The sequence below is a fragment of the Odontomachus brunneus genome, unplaced genomic scaffold, assembly GCF_010583005.1.
Source record: "Odontomachus brunneus isolate Ranch 3 - 2012 unplaced genomic scaffold, Obru_v1 Obru_scaffold_037, whole genome shotgun sequence".
NCBI lineage: Eukaryota > Metazoa > Arthropoda > Insecta > Hymenoptera > Formicidae > Odontomachus > Odontomachus brunneus.
Genome location: NW_022639487.1, coordinates 147,408 through 158,122, shown reverse-complemented (window position 1 = coordinate 158,122; position 10,715 = coordinate 147,408). Strand labels below are relative to the sequence as shown.

General features: G+C 46.5%; 1 protein-coding gene across 5 annotated transcripts in view; it reads left to right on the top strand.

Moving 5' to 3' along the window:
- Positions 1-10,715, top strand: part of LOC116843962 (mucin-5AC-like) — a 254,169-nt gene that overhangs the window by 211,350 nt on the left and 32,104 nt on the right. For 3 of the 5 annotated variants that reach the window (XM_032814960.1, XM_032814959.1, XM_032814957.1), the window contains one exon: positions 8,995-9,054. The exons of the other annotated variants lie outside the window; for them this stretch is intronic. The gene's annotated coding sequence lies outside the window, so the exon portion shown is untranslated. The remainder of the gene's footprint in view (positions 1-8,994; positions 9,055-10,715) is intronic. 5 annotated transcript variants of the gene reach the window in all.

Below are 10,715 nucleotides of genomic sequence, written 5' to 3'. Positions count from 1 at the left end.
TATATATATATATATATATATATATATATATATATATATATATATATATATATATATATATTTCCGCAGAGGCGTCGTTTCCTGGCTAAGCACGGCGTCGATAAATCCCACGCTCGGTTTATCGGCCCCGTACCATTGTGTCGCGCCGGCCACTTCGGATCTGGGATAAACCGTACGGTTACTGGCCACTTAACCCTTATCCGGCCAACACATACTTTTGCCTCTGCGAACGAGCGAGCGGGAAACCGCCGGAGTTACTTCTTCTCCCCGATGCGCTTGACAATCAGCAAAAGTGATCCCTGCGTTTTGATCTTTATCTCCCAAAATTGAAGGTCGATTGCAATTTGCAGACCGTTCTGAATTACGCGCGATTGTGGAAACAAGTGCTTTCTATAAAAAGTCGAGTGCTTTCTATAAAAATAACGCAACGCCAAGGCAAAAACTGTGGCGCTTTGAATTCACTGACGCACCGCGTTCGGGCATGAACAATAATCCATATAGCTCGTGTACGTTGCATGAGCAAGGTACTGCTTCCTAATATTAATGCAACTATTTGCGTATAAATATTTCTTATTTTTTACATATTTTTTCTCCCAGTGTACACGGGAGAAAATATGTAAATGTGTACAAAAAGGCGAATCTGTCTTTCTTCGAATTGTGTGTGTCGCTTTATTAAAAAGAAAAATTTTATTCTTAAAAATTTCTTCAAAATGATAACCACTGACTATAGAATTGAGATTCGCCAATATATATCGGCTTGATCTCGTCCTTTTACTCGAGTACCAGCTCGGGTATCTGGTCGTGTCAGCGGATTCATAATAGGCCTCGTGATCAGCAAGGTCGAGTCACGCTCACGAACACGTCGTCTTCGGCTTCGTCGTCGTGTCATCGTCGTCGTCGGCGGCATCGTCGTCAGTGCGAGGAACACATTAATGTCTTTGCCGGCTCGTGTTCGTGCCGGAGCATTAAGCGGCCATTAGAGGCCCGCCGAAGTCTGCGAGAGAACCACGACGATTCTCTACCGTCGCAGCTTAATTACTTTCCGATCGTGGCCTCTGCCGCTTAATCGAATCTCGACTAATCGTGTCTCTCCCCCGACTCCCGCGCGTAACGCATTCTCGCCGGGCTACGTCAAGTCGCACTCGTTCATTCATCCGAGTATTCTTGGATCCTCGCTGGATTATCAATCTCGAGGGCTTTTCTCATGTGTCTTTCCTTCTCATTTTTTTCAAACATGATTTAATATTTAACTTAATCGCACGCGTGTAGCCAGCCGCGGCGAATGTCTCTCTCGAGACGCGCGATATCTCTCTTCTTTTACCTCTTTTTTTAGTTTTCCACTTTTGTTTATTGTTGTCTATGTGCCAACGCCGGGGCTGTTTGTCAAGGACGGGGATCTCCGACGCTTAATTATCCGGCGTAGCGAAAGTTCGGAATTTTTACGCCGTAAATTCCCCGTGATCCCGCCTCGTCATACAATTAATCGGAACGATACGTTACCTGCGTCGGTGGGACACGATTCTGCCGTTCTCCTGCTGGTGACCGAGAGATGGTTTTCGGGATGTGATTGTACGGAGGGAGAGGAAGGGAGAGGCCGGAGGGGTAAGTTTCGGGAGGAGGGTCGAAGTTACTAACGACGGCTTTTGTGAGCGCGCCGGGCCGTCGTCGAACTAGGGAATGCCGGGATTAAACGACGCAACCCCTCCGGGCCGTTTGTCATCCCCTGGCCGGTTCTGTATGCACGCACAACCGCACGCGCACGCAGGTGCGCGCAGCTCGATGCGTGGCCTGGGTAAATATTTCCCGACACGATATCGCCGGCCGTCACCTCCCCTTCGAAAGCCCTTTCTTCTTTCTCCCGCTTTTTTCTCCCGTCCGCGAGAAGTATTCTTTTTAAAGCCCGTTTGATTACCCGAGCTTTCCACTTTTTTCTGTGCTTTTTATTTTCTCTTATTTCGTGCCAATTCCTCGCGTTCTGATCTCTCGCGGTACTGTTATGGAAAACACGGATTTGTTGTTGAATCGGATTTGTTATACGCTTAGTAAATATCGATTGCGATCGGCGCTTCTGGTCTTTTGCAGCTTAGATATTTACGAGAGTATTTTTGCATTTATTTAATATAAGTTTAGATTTATCCACGATATTTTCTCGCCCTCCGTTGGCAGAAATAAGATGTCAGATCGATTCAGATACACACTTAAAAGTGATTCGATCGCGGCTTTCAATAGACAGAGAAGGCAACATTGTGTCGGCAACATTTTGTACACGACAAATTGCTGATAACTATTATCTCACATTCATCGAAAAAAAAACAGACGTACGGATATAAAGTAATTGAAATCGATCGAAAGAGGAAACGCTTGTTACATGAACGGACCGTTAAATCTACCCGACGTGTTTACAATCCAGACGGAAAATTCGCCCTCGAAAATCGCATTCGTCACAACGGTGTGTGCCCGTCGCGCGTATTTCGGCGTTTCGTTCCTCATGAATTTCGTGGCGATTTTTGCGACGACTCGCGGGACCAACAGGTCGTCGATGATAAATATTCTAGGCGGCGTACAGCCAAGCCGGAAAGACAGGTTGAAGATCGCAAGGTCGGTCACTGCACCCAAGTTGCATACGGTGCAGTCCGGGTAATCGTTGGCTCGGTGCGTTCAGGGCCGTGCAGAATGCGAAGGAGCGTTGTACTGGTTGCACGCGAGCGTGTTTCCTTCCACGGCCTGGATTTCTCACGTGCGTTCGTGACGGGAAGCGTGTTCGCGAATACACGCGCGCGGTTTCTAGCGCACGAAAGTTCATCGCGAGCTACAGCCTGTGCTCTTTCTTCCTGTCAACGATTCCCCATCATTAGTCGATCGATCGTGATATCTCTCAAACTCTCGGTAAATTGTGCAAAACAGGGAGACTGCTGAACGTCTCTTACCTTTGACGCGCGTTATAGATGGAAATGACGCTGCAAATGACATTTCAACGTTGAAATTGACACGTCGTTCATCTATTGACGCAAAGAGAGAGGAAGAGGGGGAACGATGTAATAAAGCAGAGGAATGTCTTTAGAGAGAGGAAACGAAAGAGCGACAGAGGAGTTGCACAACGTCAGTTAGCTACTCTCTAAATTTCTTGGATTTCACTCGCAAAGTCGAATGACCGCCAAGTTACTCGAATTCGAGTGATTTTTCACTCATACAGAGTCAATTTTCTACTCTAGATCGTCGAGTAAATATTTTAACTCGAAATTGAAGAGTGAATATGACTCACTGTTATTTACAAGAACATATTCATTTTAATTGATTGTAACATTTACTCGTATGGAGTCAGAATCTACTTTAAGCTTAAGTGGAACGAATGTTTCAGTCACGCGATTTCGAGTGGCAGTATTTTCGCTATCGCTTTGAGTGAAAATACTGCTACTTTTCACTCGTTTTCAGTGAGATTCCACTCCGAGAAATTTAGAGAGTGCAGAGAAAGAGAAGAGTTCGCGCTCCCTCTCTTCGTCAATAATTCTCCACCATTAGTCGATCGAACGTGATAAATCTCAATGATTTTTCAGACTTTTGATTTATTGTGCGAAACAAGGGACGAAATTATTGAACGTCTTACCTTTGACGCGCGTTACTTTACAGATAAAGATGACGTTGAAAATGAGATGTCGTTCATCTTGAAGTAAAGAGAGAGGGAGGGAAAGGTGGAATAAAACAGAAGAATATTTTGAAAGAGGGAACGAGAGAGAAGAAGCGCGCGCGCGCGAGAGAGAGAGAGAGAGAGAGAGAGAGAGAGAGAGGGGGGAACAGCACAACTTTGGTCGACTTGTCGGGGGATGTAAGCTCGGTGTAGCGTATAAAGAAGAGGAAACGTCGACAAACCCATTCGCCCACCCCGCGGCCGCCCCCGCGAAACGAGTAACCCGCTTTACGATTCACGGGACACGGGAACCGCCGTGGGGCGAAATCTGTGAGACGTCGGAGGGAATTTTCCGGCGCCTCTTTCCGTTCCGTCCCATCCCATCTCTCCTCTCTGCTCTTCCTCGCTTTTGCTCTCCCCCAACCCCGCGCTACACTCCCCTTCTTCGCCCGTCCGCCCTCTGCTTTATGACCTGTCTGCTCCGAGCTCTTCTTCCGGCGTGGCGCGTCCTCGAGATCGTTCTGAATTTCATTGTCCTTTCGTATATCCTGCAGCCGAGCTCTCTCTCTCTCTCTCTCTCTCTCTCTCTTTCCCCCTTCCTCTCTCTTCATTCTTATTCTCTCTCTTCTCCCCGAGATGCCTCTTTGAATTTTCTCCTCCACAACTGATTTGATAATTCGTCTCTTCGGTGGAAAAAGAGGGAGACAGAGATTTCTCGTCAGGCTGAAATTCGCGTTTATCGTGAATTCGCGCTAACTCGACACGACTTCCAATTCGGACAACCACATGGTTATTTCGAGAATTCATATCCGATCGATTTTCCGAATATCTTTGGCACAACATGGCTGCTTTTGGACTACGGCAACATGTTAATTGACGTTTAATTTAACGTTAATTTCGGACCGTCTTGAAACATATTGTTTTATTCAGAGATTCAGAGGTAACTTTCGACAGCAACAGTAATATTAAAACGGATGCCTAAGCATCTTGCTGTAGTCGCCAAAGGAAGTGCGAGCGTACCTTTAAAAATGTCGAGAAGGCAATATGTACCATGTCGTAATCTATCTCCTAGTTACGGTGCGCACTAATCAGTCGTTCGGCTGAATCGTGTTTCGCTTTGTCATGAATCACCGTCGCGAATTCACGAGATTCTATTTAAGTTCGTCGGCACGTGCTAAAATATTATACGGTCGGAAAGGCTCGCCGTATTTTCGGACTTGACCGCCCGCCGCTATATACTCTGCGCGATCCCTTCTTATTCCCTTCTTGCTATCCTGCTCCCCCGGATCGATCTCCCGACTCGCGCGACTCGAATTAGAACCCGGCGATCGCAATTCCGACATCGTGCGCGCCGAATAGACGGCTATCAGACCACCGTGACAGCGAAATGAAACAGCCTCATTCGATTTTCCGAGTTAACTCGCGCATTGTATGCGAGTACAAAAGCTCCCTTAAATACTGGCCTCCCGTATATTTTAATATACGGCGACCTATTTTCTATTACCATAAGTTCTCTTTTTAGACATTTAGATGGTGAATTGGAGGGGCTCCGTTCTTAAATTTCTGGCAGTAATTTATATGACCACAAAAGCGACGAGTTTAACACTAAAGCTACTAAACAGTCACAATGACGGAGTGATAATTTCTTATCAAACGTAAAACAAAGAATTTTATATTTTTACACTAAGAGAATATTATAGATTTGTTAATATTAATTCTTTTCAATTTTACTGTTTTTAGTAATGAAAAAATGTCAATAAGAGTTATCTTGCTAAGGAACATAGTAAATTTCGCTAGAAACATGGCCAAATTTTTAATAGCACATTTCAGTTCTTAAAGTATAAATAACATAATGAAAAAATATAGAAATATAAAGACAATAAATTACTACAAAATACCAATTTGTTATTCGATCGCAAAGTTCTATAGTAAATTTTACTGCAAAATTCTTCATGGAATTAATGTTGAATAAAATTTAAAAAAAAGGTAAATAAACATGTTTCTTTTGTTTTACGTATTTTTTTCTTGTCATTTTGACTGCTCTGATAGAAGTAAGTCGATATATTGATGCCGTCTATTGTATTTTTTCGCGAGTCTACATTTTTGTCGAGGGTCGCACTTTCGAGGACTCGCGATGGTTTTCTGCGACGAGACTTTTCCCCACTCGTCGTGTCGCTCTTGTCGCTACGAGGTTTCTTTTAAATGGATATCAAACGCCACGGCAGGCGTGTGCGAAACGGCAGAGGCCGGTTCGCAGCGCGATCGCAATCTTGTCGTCGTTCGTCCGCGAGCGTGTGAAAATCGTTACGCAAGACGCGTCGTATCTTTTCCTCTCCCCCTCCTCCTCCCCGAGCTTTTCCGGCCGCACACGCGCGCGCGACGGAGAAGCACGAGTTGCTCGAACTTTAATTCGGTCATCCACCTTGTAACGGGTTCTCCGACTCTCCGGTAGTACAGCTTGAAAACTAACTTCGCCGGCGGAGGAACGGCGAGTGCGATTCGGCCGAGATAGTGAACTGTAGTCGACAAACAAGACGGAGCCATTAAACTTTCACGATAGAAATTTGGCTGTCGTTAATTCGCATCGATCCTTACGGTCGAAGTCAATTTTTGATATCGCGTGTCGGCATCTCGCGGCGGATACCAAGCCGGCGCAAAACGTCTGCGCGTTCCTGCAGAATCTGTGGGGAGTGTCTCCTTCCTCGGAAGAAAGTATAAACCGAGTTCTAATTACGAAATTATTCAACATCAAGAGAGTCGCGAAGAGAGTCTGGAGAGCCGCCGAGCTGAGAGAGCGTACGCGGCAAACGACGAAGCTTACGTCTACGGAAATTTAATCGGGGTGGAGGGGCGGAGGGAGCGTTTAATTACACTGAAATTTTTCGAGTTGCGACCTCGACGCGACGATGGCGTTCAATCAAATTTTCCCATCTTCGGATTCGCGGTGGAAACGTCGTCGCCAAGCTCGTAAACACGCACTGCACGGACTACGTAATCTGACATTTGAACGCCTCACACAGCTGTACTGTCGTTGTGATAATTATATTCCGCTTTCACGCGGCTACGACCAGTGCGCGGCCTGCTGAAAAGAAATGAAGAATAAAGAAAACAAAAAGGGAGTCGCGCATATCGCGCGCGCGTGTGTGCGAATAGTAACGAGTTCGAGAGGCGATATTTCAACGTTGCGATAGGGACGAGACTAATGTCGGCCGCGAACTCGGCGCAATCCGTCACGATCTAAGCGTCGTTTGGATGCGAGCCGCGAGGCGCATTAAAGGATCGTCGGCGGCACGCCGACAACGTTCGCCTCGCGCGGCCACGGTCATTACGAAGATTATGGACGGCAATTAGCCGCGGCGAATTTACCCCCTCGAATCTAGCAATTAACGTTCTCCTGCGACGGCGGTTTCGGCAGTCGGGGGCGGTCGTGTCCGCCGTGAGTAGACGGTGGGCAGCTGGCTGGGTTAGATTTGGTTGACTTTGGGGGTTTGTATGCTGTGCCCGCGTGTCATGTCAAGAACGTAATTGTACGTGGTAATTTCGTCACGACGAAAGTCGCGGTCTCGTGGTGCGCGCTCGAGACGTCCCGGGAGTGCATCGTCGCTCTCTGACGTGAAAAATGCGTCTTCTCGACAGTCATAAAGCGCGCACGCAGGTGTTCCTTCCTCCGTCGCGTCGCTCCCAGCGCAGGAGGTAACATTTCGCGGCGAAATTACTCCTAGGAAAACGCGCGTCGTGCTTTCGAGAAAAATTGGTGCGCCACGTATGCATAGTTTTTCAGGCCAAACGAGATCTGAAATTATACGTGTCGAGTGTGTGTCCCTTCTCATGAATTGAATACATAATCGATAGGACTTAATTGGGATATTGGCCTGAGATTTATTCCATGCTACTGATGATTCTAAAGTCAGTTATCCGGTTTGTGTGATATCTTCAATGATACATCGGGCCCTAATATATCATGATCATTATTTTATTTGAATGTTATAACAGCCTCGGAAGAAGTACAATATGATTATTTTGATGATAATAATGTTTTCTTCCACCATTCAAAAACATATTCTCAAACCAATATTTCGTGCTTTCCGTTTATGAGAATTATCGTTGAATGATAAGAACATATTTTTCTTTGTGTTAAATCGTATGAAATGCATTGATACAAGTATCTTATCTTTGTTTAGAACATTATATAATCTCATTTTAAAATTTACGTATTAGGATTGAACATATCTTCAAAAGAAGAATGTTTATTCTCTTTCTGTATACTTTGTGCAAATCAAATAACTAATTAAGATCGGTCTGATATTTAGAGAACTATGGGATAAATTTTCAGTTATATAATTAAACGAAAATGTATATTTTATTTCGTGCAATCCATGATTTTAAAACAGAGAGCTGATTGAATTGTGTCACCGAGGTGTCTCACGATTATACTGGACGAGACTGCTGAATGAGGCATGCGGACGGAATTGAATTAACGGACGATCGCTTTCCGGAGCGTTTGCGTTTACACGCACTGCAAGTCACATGTGCTCTGCGCGCGTATACCGTATTATTTTGCGCTTATACGGCGGATGATACGCGTTAGGTGCGGGGAAATCGCGTTTAGAACTGTGCGCCGTACCGACATCCGCGAGCGGCTCCGACTTCGCGAAGCGAAGCGAATCAAATCGGGCCCGACTTGACTCGCGTGACTCGCCGTTTCTTTGCCCGGCCGATGTGCGCGGAGAAAGGAATTTCTTCGTTGCGCAAAAATGCAGGGTCGGTTAAATGAACGCGAAATTGCCATTCGCGGTGTGTTATTACCGGCGGCCGGTGCCGCGGCCGACGCGCCTCTCTTCTTCGCGTCTTAAGATCGCCTCTCGTGTTTACTCGCCGCGCACGAATTCACCGTGACGAACAGTTTCGCACTCGACACTTGGACGCATCTTCAAGCAGCGACGAAAGAACACCTCGCCGAATGCCTTTCTCGCGTTTCACCGCACGTGGTGAATTCAGGATGTGCTCGTAACACAATTTCGATTGTACGATCCGTTGCGAATGCAGATTCTAGCGCAAGTTCGAGAAAAAGCTAATTTAACAAAGTATCAGCAACAAATGATTTGTTGATGCGATACAGCGGATGACTTCGTAGAGGAAACAAACGATGTCTGTTACTATCAATCTAAGCAACACTTCTGTGTAAATCCAACTAAATAGATGAGAACAATCGATGAGAAATGATTTGTGACTGTCTGATCTGTTTTCCTGAGAATCATTAAACAGCAAACCTACTTTTTTCCTGATGACAGAGGGATTTTTTCAGTGCGAATTCCACGTTCCATCACGTATTTTCGCGACTAACGATCGCGCTTTCTTGTCTGTTTCAGGTAACTTGATGGAAAATTATGAGATGGCCACGGTAACGCTGGGCTTCTGACTTACTCTAGGTACAGTTTATTATTAGTCGTAAAGCAGAGACACGAGGCTTCCTCTTTACGCCGTATCTTTAGCCATGATGCACCCCGCGGTTGCATCGGCCGTATTAGTTTGCAGCTACCCGTCGCGTCCGTCGGCCATTACAACACGAGCCTCGAAACACGCGACGCTCTAACCCCTTGCCCCGCTCGCGAAACCTCTCCTCCTCGTTAGTGCAAAACCGAGCGACAGCAACTTTTGTCGAAGCGTCGCGCGCAGCAGTCTCGTTACGTTCAGTCACGAGTTCATTCCCACCGTGATATCGCGTTTACACAGCCGTCTGATTACTATTAATTAACAATATAATTAACTGCTCGCTGCAACAATTTGTAACAAAACGTATTTAACGAACCATTATTCCATCATCCGTCGCGAGCAACGGAGGGAGGAAATGTTGCCTGAAAATTTGAGGGGGAAGTATCGCTTCTGTGTGCATGCGCGCGTTACGTGCACGCGTCCGTGTGTGCGTGCCTCTTTATCTGTGCACGTGCGCTGCCATTATCGAGTCTCTTTGGGACACCTCGCATGTATCAGCCGAATCTCTACAATATCACTTACGGCCATCAATTTTGCGCAACGATGGCGGCGCGACCTCAAACGGGTCGCGGCTCTTTCTCCCTCGGTCGCTCCTCTTTCGCGATTTTTTCTACGGTCGCGCTTCCAGTTCGCGCCGACCACTCGTAATGAATGCACGCCTGCTGATTATCCGGATGCAAATAAGCGACGATTACTCTTCTCTTTTCTGTCTTTTCTCGACCGGCGTCTCGTTTCGCAGCGTCGTCGTCGACGACGACGACGACGCGGCAAAACGGAGAGAGTGGTAAAGAGAAGTGGGAAGAGACGAAGACAGAACGACGGTGCGGATTAAACCGAGTGCAAATATTTAATTAAATCCACAGAGGTCGCATGCCTAACGGCGGGCGGCGGTTTACGGGCGCTAGCATAATTTCTTCTCGGAAGTCGCAGCGAAAGTGGAAGTGGATGCGCCACGGTGTGTAGCCTCCGGGCTGCGTTGCAGCGCAATCGAGAGAGAGTGCGTCTCGCCGTAATGCAATCCGGATGAACGGTTTCGTAGCTCCCTTAATTGCATTTGCTGTTCCATTTGCGTGTTGTGTTGCCATCCCTTATCATACCGCTCATTATTTCCGTCTCCTCTATCTCCATCTCTCTCGAATGACGTCTCGCGAAATGCCCGGCTGATCTTCAATTTCTCCAATCTTTCACAGCTTCATACTTCAATAAATGCCCGAGCGTTTTCGATGTGCGCGAAATTCCGTGTTGTGGGGAATAATGGGTGTCGCGAGTTTACGCGATACAAATACACGTTGTGTTCTATATGACTGTTGATAATGAGATCCACGAATTAAACGTTCGTTTCTCAAGTTGTAGCGCGTATTAAGCCGTCCAATCATTTTATGCTAATAAAACGCCGCAAAACGAAAGGAGATGGTAGTTGAAGAGAAGGCGCGACGCCGTGCTCGACGGAGAGCACATCGGATATATAGACCTCTCGCAGGTAATTCGGTATGCAGGGTTATCGTAGCATCTCCATATTCCCGTGGAACACGCCGGGGAATGCCGAGCTCTCTCTCTCTCTCTCTCTCTCTCTCTCTCTCTCTCTCTCTCTCTCTCT